Raw genomic sequence first — 11443 nt, 5'->3', positions numbered from 1 at the left:
CATCAGTAATGCCTCTGTGCAGATTAGTTTCATAAAATTGTTGCACAGCTTAGAAAGTAGGCATAGTGTTCAGTAGTTATTGATATTTTCTGAGTCACATTAATATCTGAGATTTTTTTCCATGCCTCTGTTATCTTTCCTTGTTTTGTCCTAAAAACTGATTCCTCAACACTCTCAGAATTGTGTTACCTCCAGCATTAATATCTTCAATATATAACTGGTCTTGTCCAGGGAATTTTTCCGTCTTTGATTTTTTTTGGTGTTTTTTGCGTATTTCCTTAAGAAGAATATCCAGGACTTAATGCTAAGAATTTAAATGGAATGACTCCATTGTCCTCAATGGTGAAAAGATCTTGTGTTCAGCTTTTTTTTAATTATAAATCTTTTCCATTTTTTGTCTGTTTGCTGTCCTCCTTCCACTCTCATGCTTAAAGGTCCTCAGGATGATTTTGCTTAGTTGGGTCTCTCACCAAACTTTTTTTAAACTTGTTTTTTCTTCTCCTGCTCTATTTTATGAGATAACACTATTCACAATTTTCCACCTTTCTTCTCTATAAGATTTTACAATAGTTTATTATTCTAACTGGATGCATAACCCTTGGCCACCATATCTTTCTCCTTGGCAAGTAGATTATGTTTGCTGACTAAAATAGTGTTGAAGGTCTTTTAATCTCCTCATTATGACAGGTGATTTGTATAGATTAAACATCTGGATGAAACTGTTATAATTGGTGTTGATGTCCTTACCTCCAACCCTTTTCCTTTTTAAAAAATTCTCTATTCTGATTTTCTGTTAATTTTGATATCTCTTCTAAGAAATCCATGGTCAAACTGTATACAGACAGGCATTTTGGGCCGATTCAGGAATAACCTCAATTTCTACTAGCAAATATTTCCTATTTATCAAATTATAATCATATTTATTTATGTGTTATTATTTGGTTCTCATAGTGTCCATGTCCTCCCAATTATTTCTTCAAAGAAAATATTCATAATGTATAGACCTCAGGTTTCTGTGTGGTCTATAAGCTTCAGGCATCTCTCTTTCCTTTCTCCTGAATCATGTTTTTCAACATATCTTTTAACATCCTCACCTATGTCCACCCATCTGAGTCACTATCAAAAAATATATTGATTTGGGGCAGCTAGGTGACACAATGGATGGAGCACCAGCCCTGGAGTCAGGAAGACCTGAGTTCAAATCTGACCTTAGACACTTACTAGCTGTGACCTTGGGCAGATCTGCATTGATAGAAGAATTTACTTCACTGAGATTTCACTAGTGACTAGAACAAAGAATTCATGGTACTGACCAAAATCAAGTTCTTCATAGAACTTCTCTACTCCTTCGTCCTCTCTAACAGATGTTGACCTATAACCTATGATTACTTTCATGATGACTATTTTGCAAATTCTATAACATAAGATTCCCCAACTGCCCTATAATATGATATCATCCTTCAATACACAGTAAAGCCAATTCTGACAGCTCCTTGATATGTCACTTCAAGGAGAAACTGTGAGCCCTGTTTCCATTTGGCTACAATGTACTTCCTTTTACCTTTTGGTTTCATTTTTAAGAAGAAGTTCTTACTCTTTTTTATGTGTCATGGTCCACTTTAACTGTCTGATGAAGCCTGTGGATCCCTTCTCTGTATAATATTTGTTAATGCATTAAATAATATAGGTATGTGTTTTATTAATAAAAGAAATTAATTACATTGAAATTAAAGTTTCAAAATAGTAAAAAATAAAATAAAATAAAATCACGGACTCCACTTTAAGAACTCCTGATTTATAGCAATCATGTGAAAATGTTACTTTTCACTTCCTCCAGTAGTACATCATTGGACAAGGATCTCACATTTAGAATGCCAGTGGCTAAGTTGATGTTTAAAGAAAGTTTAGATCAGAGGCAAACACTTCTGAGGAGGGGCAGGGTCAAAAGAAAGAACAGAATAAATGGGAGGGTGGGATAGGATAAAGGGAAATAGAGTCAGCTTTTCACAGCATGACTACTGTGGATGCGTTTTGCATAACTGCTGGCCTTTTCAATGAGTGTGGGTGGGGAGGGAGGAAGGGAGAAAATTTGGAAACCAAAGTTTTAAAAACACATGTTAAAAAAAATATTTTCACATGCAACTGGGAAATAGGAAATACAGGAAATGGGGTACAGAAATCTATCCTGCCCTACAGGAAAATAGAAGGGGAAGGGGATAAGAGAAGGGGGGGAGAGATAGAAGGGAGGGCACACTAGGGGAAGGGATATTCAGAATGCATGCCATCTTGGGGTGGGGGAGGGGTGAGATGGGGTGAAAATTTGGATCTCAAAATCTTGTGGAAGTAAATGTTGAAAACTAAAAATTTTTTAATTTTTAAAAATTTTTTAAAAAATTTTTTAAAAATTTAGAAGTCTGTGTGATTCTTAGCCTTTCCTGTCTCCCTTTCTATCTTCTTCCTCCCCCCCCCACCCCAACACAGTAAAAGCAAAATGGGCCACATAACAATGAGGGCCATTTTACAATTTTTGTTAATTTCAAGAATTACCTTGGCCAAAGAATTTAACTAAGTTGCCAGTCTTCTGATAAAGAGCCTCTCCATGGCTAGCTAGGTTGAGCTACAAAGGGCACAGTCTGTTGCTGAGACCATAATCAAAGCTCTTCTGGCGTATGTAGAACCTAATAGAGCTTGCATTCCACTGGCAGAACTTCCAACAACCCAGCCATCTCCAAACCAGGATGAAGCATAGGCACATATGGGCAAATATGCAATTGTGCATAATGATTACATCAAAACTATAATGCAGACTGGAACAAAACAAGAACATAAGACAGATGCAAAAGTCTGTGTTAGTTCAGAGAAAGGCAGAGACATTTCTTGCTATGAAATCAGAAAAAGATTATTGATATTACAGCAAGATTCTTAAATATCCTACCAGATCCTAAGATATAGCTCCTAGAATCCATGTCTAGACCCAAGCTTCCACTTGTTATATGCCCACTTTGAATCCTGCCTGCATTTTCATACTCCATTTCTGCCATATGCCTTTTGGTCCCGTCTGGATACCTGTTGCATCAATCCCCAGTTCACCTTCAAGTGCTGCTTGCTGATATATTTTTTCTGGGCTCACACTTTGGACTCTGATCTCAGCTTTATCACTGGTATTCACAGTACCCATTGGGTTCCACTTTCTATAGTAAAAGACTCCCAAGGGCAGCTAGGTGGTACAGTGGATAGAGCATCAGCCCTGAAGTCAGGAGGACTTGAGTTCAAATCGGGCCTCAGAGACATAACATTTACTAGCTGTGTGACTCTGGGCACTTAACCCCAACTGCTTCGCCAGGAAAAAAGACTCTCCAGTATCCTTCTTCAGATTTGTGCCCTCTTGCCTGAATGTGATTCTATTATCTATCACATACTATAGGAGAGCCCAGATATTCCTGGTTCTTGTCCTTCCTCACACAACTCTAATTCAACATGGACAGCCACATACCAGGACCCACTCCATGCGAATAGTTGGTGTACTGCTGAGACTGAAACTCAGATAAATATTATGCATCTATATCAAATATTAATGCATCCATCCTTAAAGTTAGTAAATTAGCTCTACTTTCTTCCTCGTAAAAAATGCGGATGTCTGTAAGCAATTAAATGGGCAGTTCACTGGGAGAAAAATTGGAAGATGAGCTCTGAGAGAAAAATGGCATGTCAAAGACAGCAGATGTTCAAAAGAAAACAGCATGTATAAAATATTTGGTTAAAAACCAATACACTGATGGAAGTGGGTGAAAAAGGCCAACAAAATAAGCTTGAGAGCTTTGGAAACACAGCAAGATATGCATCTTTAATAGAATTTATTTCATTGGAAAAGGTGGGCACTTAAACAGTGGTAACTTTTAAACATAATTCTTTTGATGCCTATCTAAAATGAATTGTGTGCAAATGAACCACTTTTCCCATACTTATATATTTTAAGGAATAACATAAACATAGGCCATTTCTACTTCTGCATTATGCAGCCCTACTTGTAATTAGTTTCACATGTAGGATCTTGCATATTTGTGGGATTACTAAAGAAAATGAAGAGACCTTAAGGTTAACAAGCAACAGTCTGTCATGTTTTATCTTTTTTTCTCCAAATATGTCTGTGGAAACACATACATAACACTTTTTATAAGAATCCTCCTGGGAATGATAAGTCTGGGGTCACTCCAGCTCTAAATTTATGGCCCTATGATGAAATCTAAACTCTTTATTTTATGTGTAGGAGTGTGTGCTGCTCATGAAGATTATATGAATATCTATATGAGATGTCAAAATGTGTAGACAGGTGGCCTGAGGAAAAGTATTGATAGATATATCTCGGGAATCCCGTTGAAGAAGCAATGAAGAATGTTTCTCCCCTCCAAAACTTTCGTGCCAACTTCACCCCTAACACAGCCACACAGCATCATGTCATCATTCTCTCCATCAACTGGGAAAGTCATATGCAAAAATGCTCTAGACTTGACACCCCCATTATATTCACATGAGAACACCAAGATACAGGGTGGTAACAGACTGGTTTGGAGATGGTTAGGTTGTTGGAGGTTCTGCCAGTGGAATGCAAGCTCTGTTAGGTTCTACAGAAGCTAGAAAAGCTTTGATTATGGTCTCAGCAATAGACTGTGTCCTTTGCAGCTCAACCTAGCCAGCCATGAAGAGGCTCTTTACCAGAAGGCTGGTTCTCTGAACAAGAACAGACTTGTTCAAAGTCACACAGGTAGTAAGTGACAGAGCCAAGACCTAAATCAAGTTCTTTGGACTCCAAATTTAGGGTTTGTTTCATGACATCATATTGACAGAATAACATGGCCCATAGGTTGGATATCCCTGCCCTGGCACATATTCTCCTTCCAGCTTATGTGACCAAGCAATTAGTGGTGCAGTAGCTGAAAGGGACCATCAAGGCCATTGATTCAGACCCCAACATTTTACAGATGAGGAAAGTGAGGCACATAACTGTTAAGTAACTTGTCTCAGTCATACAACTAGATAAATACATGAGACAGGATTTGAACCCTGTTCTTTCTGAATCCAAATCCAGTCTCCTATGCACTACACTTTCCAAGATATAAGAGTGGTTTTAGGCAACATCGTATAGGGCCTTCTCAAAAAATGAAATACTTATGCTTGGAATAAGATATCTCTTCTATCAGATCTCAGTTGTAATCCTTCTAGTTTTGTCTTCTAAATTTTGTTGCTGTTGTTGTTGCTCAGTCATATCTGACTCTTCGTGACCCATATGGGGTCTTCTTGGCAGAGACACTGGAGTGGTTTGTCATTTCCTTCTCCAGTAGAAATGTCTTCTAAATACCTATAGGTATTTATCACAAATATTATATTTATATAAACATATGTATATGGTTTATAGAATCATAGCAGCATATATTTAAAACTGGAAGGTACTTTAAATTCCTTGAGAGACAATATAGTTGATAGAAGATTGGAGTCAGGAAGAACAAGACAACTACTAGTTGTGTGACACTGGGCAAATCACTTAGTGTTTCTGCATTTCTATGCCTCGTACATATATGCATACATATATACATACATAAACATATATTGTATGTATGCATGTGTGTATATATGTATGTATGTATGTACACTCCCACCCCCAGCCTGTCTTCTCCAGGCTAAATATTCCTAATTCCATCAATTATTCCCTGTATATCATGATCTCTCGACCCTTCAATATCCTAACCACCTTTCTTTGGATCTTCTCTAGAGCATCGTCTATCACAACTACCCCCAATTCTTGGAGGTAACTTTACCCCCTATTTTTCAAAGATCAAAGTCATTACTTTCCTACCATGCCCCTGACTACAACATATTACTGTCTTTACATCTTCCTTTTGTGATAAGTTAACAGAATTTAACTGTTCCTTCCTTTGGAAGGGACCTTGAGGATCACCTATCTTGACCTTCTCAGATGTACAAATGAGGGAACTGAAGGGGAAGAGAAGAGAATAACCATTTACCATGCACCTACAATTTGCAAGATACTATACTGAGTGCTTTATAAATATTATCTTCTTTGATCCTCATGACAAACCTGGGATATAGGTGCTATTATTCTGCCAATTTTTATAGTTGAGGAAGCTGAGGTAAAAAAGTTAAGTGACTTGCCAAGGGTCCCACAGATAGTATGTGTCTGAAACTGAATCTGAATTCAGGTTTTCCTGATTCCAGGTCCAGCATTCTATCCGTTGAATCACCTAGCTGCCTTAAAAATAAAACAAATGAGGACAAAAATCTAAGTGACTTACTGATGGTAACAGAGAAATAATTTGAACCCGAGTCCTTGGGCTCCAAGTATAATGCTCTTTCTATTATACCATCCTTCCCTCCAGTCTTTGTTAAAGAGATTTCTCTCAGGTTAAATCTTCCATCTATGCCCTAGAGATCATATTCCTTCTGAGTTATTGAAACTTCTTTTTTTATTTTTTAAACTTTTATTAATTTATTTATTTTTAGTTTTCAACATTCACTTCCATGAGATTTTGAGTTCCAGATTTTCTCCCCATATCATTCTTCCCCCCACCCCAAGATGGTGTGCATTCTGTCTAATCTGCTTTCACTTCTATCTCCCCCCTTCTCTTATCCCTTCCCCTTCTATATTCCTGTAGGGCAAGATAGATTTCTATACCCCATTGCCTGTACATCTTATTTCCCAGTTGCATGTGAAAACAATTTTTAACATTTGTTTTCAAAACCCTGGGTTCCAAATTTTCTCCTTTCCTCCCTCCCCACCCACTCTTATTGAGAAGGCAAGCAACTTCATACAAGTTATACATGTGTAGTCATGCAAAACACTTTCATAATAGTCATATTGTGAAAAACTAACTATAGTTCCCTTAATCCTATCCCACCCCCTGTTTATTCTATTCTCTCTTTTGTCCCTCCTTGTCCTTCCTCAGCAGTGTTTCCTTCTGATTATCCATTCCCCCAGTCTGCCCTCCTTTCTATCATCCCCCTGCTCTCTTGTTCCCTTCCTCCTCTATTTTTCTGAAGGGTAAGATAGATTTCCATACCCAATTGAGTGTGCATGTTATAAGCCAAATCCAATGAGAATAAGATTCATTCATTCCCTCTCACCTTCCCCCACTCCCCCCTCCACTGTAAAAGCCTTTTCTAGTCTGTTTTATGTGAGATAATTTGCCCCCATTCTACCTCCCTTTTCCTCCTCCCAATATAATCTTCTCTCATCTCACCCCTTAATTTTATTCTCTAGATATCACCCCTTTATCTTCAACTCACCCTGTGCCCTCTATTTATCTAGCTAGCTAGCTAGCTAGCTAGCTACCTATCTAGCTATCTATCATCTATCTATACATACATATAATTTTTTCCCTCCAACTACCCTAATACTGACAAAGGTCTCATGAGTTACAAATATCATCTTTCCATGCAGGAATGTAAACAGTTCAACCTTAATAAGTCCCTCATGACTTCTCTTCCCTGTTTACCTCTTCATGCTTGAGTCCTGTATTTGAAAGTCAAATTTTCTATTCAGTTCTGGTCTTTTCATGAAGAATGCTTGAAAGTCCTCTATTTCACTGAATGACTATTTTATCCCCTGAAGGATTATACTCAGCTTTGCTGGGTAGGTGATTCTTGGCTGCAATCCTATCTCCTTTGACCTCCAGAATATTATATTCCAAGCCCTCCAGTCCCTTAATGTAGAAGCTGCTTAATCTTGTGTTATTCTGATTGTGTTTCCACAATACTTGAATTGTTGAAACTTCTTTCTACCACATTTACCTTCTCACTCTCCAAAACCTTCAAAGTTCCCACACCAATTACATAATCCTTATCCTCTTACTTCAGACTCTTTCCCAACCTTAACACACACACACACACACACCAACTCACACCATATCACATTTCTTTAATTGACCATCCTGCTCCCTCTAGGTACCATTGTTTTTCTTCTTTCTTTCACAACTAAGCTCTTGGAATAAGAAGTACATACCTTCTGCTCCTATTTGCTCACCATCCAATTTCTTCTTAACTTTTCAATCCATAGCTGGCATTTAAGATTTGTAAAGCACTTTAAAAATAGTTGACCTTCATAAGAATCCTGGGAAATAGGTGTGATTATAATCCACATTTTACAGACAAGGAAACTGAGACTGACAAAAATTAACTGACTTTCCCTGGGTCATACAGCTAATAAAGTGTATGAGGCAGAGCTCAAACTCATGTCTTCCTGACTTCAGGTCCAGAACTTTAGCCATTGCACCACCTAGATGCCTAGCTTTTGAACACCCACAATTCTATTGGAGTTTACCAAAGACCCTCTGCAAGGTCACCCAATTTCCTTGATTACTCATTTCCCACCTCCACAAGACATTCTGTCCAAAATAGAAATGGGATAGGATGAGGGGGGAAGGAGAGGAGGGGGAGCAGGGAAAGTAGTTTAATATGCCCCTAATTTAGAATTGAGGATTAGACCTGTGATTTAATTGGTACAAAGAACTCCCAGGTGAGAGATTTCCTACCAACATAATACACAGCCTTCTCTGCAACTTACAATCTTAGAAAATTGCCTAGAGCAAGGCAGAGATGTCAAACACCACAGGCCAGAAGTATGGCCCAAATCAGATTAAAATGTATTTGAGAAATATTTTTAAATAAATGAAAATATAATAAAATATAAATAATATCACATTTTAAATTATGTCAATATGTAGCTGCAGGTATCCTTATATATGGTTTAGTGGCCCCCATTTCTATTTGAGTTTGACACCAGTGATCCAGAGCACTAAGAGGTTCAATCACTTGCCCTTTCATAAGGGAGAATCTGATCATAAAGTTTTTCTTCATCACTCATTCCATCCTAGTATATGTTCTTTATTTGGGGTTATTTGGAGACACTAGTGACCAGGGCACAACCATACTACTAGGCTGATTCTCATGTCACTGTCCTCTGAACTCAAAAGCTAGAGTATACTCAGCCTCCATATTCACCTATGCTGACAGCTGAACTCAGGTCACTCCTTAATATTCATTAATCCTCCCATAAGAAATGATGAGCAGGTTGATTCTAGAAAAATATAGACTTACATGAAATAATGAAGTGAAATGAACAGAAGCAAGAGAACATTATATACAGTAACAGCAATATTTTTCAAAGAATAAATGTGAACAACTAAGTCATTCTGAGTATTATAGATACTCAAATCAACTATAAAGGACCATGAGAGAAGATGCTATCTACCTCCAGAGAAAGAACTGATAAATAGAAGCATGCATGGTATGGGTTTACCTATACATAAATCTGCATCAAATGGTGGCCTTCTCTAGTACAGGGTGGGGAGGGAGGGAGATAATATGGAGCTTAAAATGTAACCAAAAAATTAAATCAAATTTCAAAAAGGAAAAAAAATTACTAATCCCAGCTAACCTCACCTCCAAACATCTCTCCTACTCACTCACTCATTCATCCAAATGCCAAACCATAACAGTCCCTCCTCACGACCACTAGCTTACAAACTGCCTTACTCACAGTTATCCATGCTCTCCGGTAAGCTATCAACAAATGTACACTGAAGCTGAGGGTACTTCCTGATACTCAGAGATACTCCTCCATGGAATCATGATCATGTGTTTCCCTTTGCAAGTATCCTTGTAATAGCAGCAGAAGGGTGTAAAGGATTCTCAGAAAGAAATCATAGATCTAGCAGTACAAAGGTCCTCAATACCATCTAGTAGAACTTCCTCATTTCACAGTTAATAAAAAACTTTTTTTAATTAAGAGATATTTACTACAAAGACATAACAAAAACAGAATTCAGCTAGGTGCCAATTAACTTAAATAATAAATCCCATGAAGAGGTCATATTATTCAAATTCAACTATTCAAAGATATAATCATATGTAAAATACGGTAATTTGTTCCAGCTCAATGGAAATGTACAATTAAAAAATTTTAAATAAGTTTTTCATCTGTTTACTAGCAATATAACAGCAAAAGAGTCTTGAAGTTCTTCTCCTCTGGACCCAATGACAGTGCACTTTTGTCTCCTACTTTTCTGTCCATTCCTTCTTTGCCGCCTCTCTTTTCTCTTCCCACCAACTAACTGTGGGTGATACCTAAGGTATAGTCCTTCATCCTCTATAACTACTTGTCATTCTCATACTCACTTGATACTAAATGAAGTTGGAGAAGAACATGAAATTGTGCTGACTGGGTGCACCACAAATTTATGTTACATAATCTCAACTGGGTCAAGGTGTTTTAGGAATAGAATAACAAAGGCACAGTCAGAAATGAGCATGGTACATTCAGAGGAGGACAAAGAAGAGACTGCAGCAAAGGAATACTTGTATACATCCCTAATCAATTAATTATTCCACTCACCCCAGAAGCTTTTCCAAAAGTTTTCATCCATAATCAAAACCCCCTAAGTCTCCCTCCCCCCACTATCTCAGCTGAGAACCTTGCTTCATATCTCACTGAAATAAATGAAGCCATTTTATGAGAGTTCCCTCTTCCCTCTTCCTCATCTCACATCGCAGATGTCTTCTGCCACTATCTCCTTCTCTACTCCTGACTCACATGAAGAGGTGGACTTTGTCCTTACCAAGGCAAACCCCTCTACATAAATAAGTGTTCCCACTCCATCCCCTCTTCTCCAGCAGATTGCCTCTTTTATTATGCCCACTCTCACTTACGTTCAAACTCTTCCTGCCTACTGGCTGCTTCCCTACTGCCCACCAACAGACCCACATCTCCCCCATGCTCAAAAAAATCCTTACTTCATCTGTCTATCCCTGCTAGCTATTGCCCTTTATCTCTCCTCCCTTTTATGGCTAAACTCTTGGAGAAGTCAATCTACAAGAGTTCCTGCACTTCCTTTCCACTCACTCTCTTGTTAACTATATAAAATCTAACTTCCAACCTTCGAGTGAGACATTCTCTCCAAAGTCACTAATGATCTCTTAGTAGCCAAATCAAATGGTCTTTTTCCAATCCTCACAATTTTTGCCTCTCTGAAGTTTTTGTCACTATTAATCACCCTCTTCCCCCTGATACTGTCTTTGCTATTGGTTTTCCTTCTGGTTAGACTGCTCTTTCTTAGTTTCCTTTGATGGATTTTCATATAGGTCATGCTTACTAACCATGAATGCCTCCCATCAAAATACACTAGAACTGAGGGTACTTCCTCATGCTCAGAAATACTTCTCCATGGAATTGCACTCATTATCAATAATAGTGCCTTCCCTCTAAGATTCATCCCAATTTATGCTATGTATCTTGTTTGTAAAGAGGGATTTTTTGGTTTGTTGGTTGGGGGGGGTTTTTTGTATGTTGTCTCCCTGATGATACTGTCTGCCTTCTTGAGAGCACAAACTGGTTTTGGACTTTCTTTGCATCCTCAGTGTTTAGCACAATGAA

The sequence above is a fragment of the Phascolarctos cinereus genome, unplaced genomic scaffold (genome assembly GCF_003287225.1).
Source record: "Phascolarctos cinereus isolate Bilbo 61053 unplaced genomic scaffold, phaCin_HiC Scaffold_9;HRSCAF=440, whole genome shotgun sequence".
NCBI classification, from domain to species: domain Eukaryota; kingdom Metazoa; phylum Chordata; class Mammalia; order Diprotodontia; family Phascolarctidae; genus Phascolarctos; species Phascolarctos cinereus.
Note: the sequence above shows the minus strand (reverse complement) of the source record.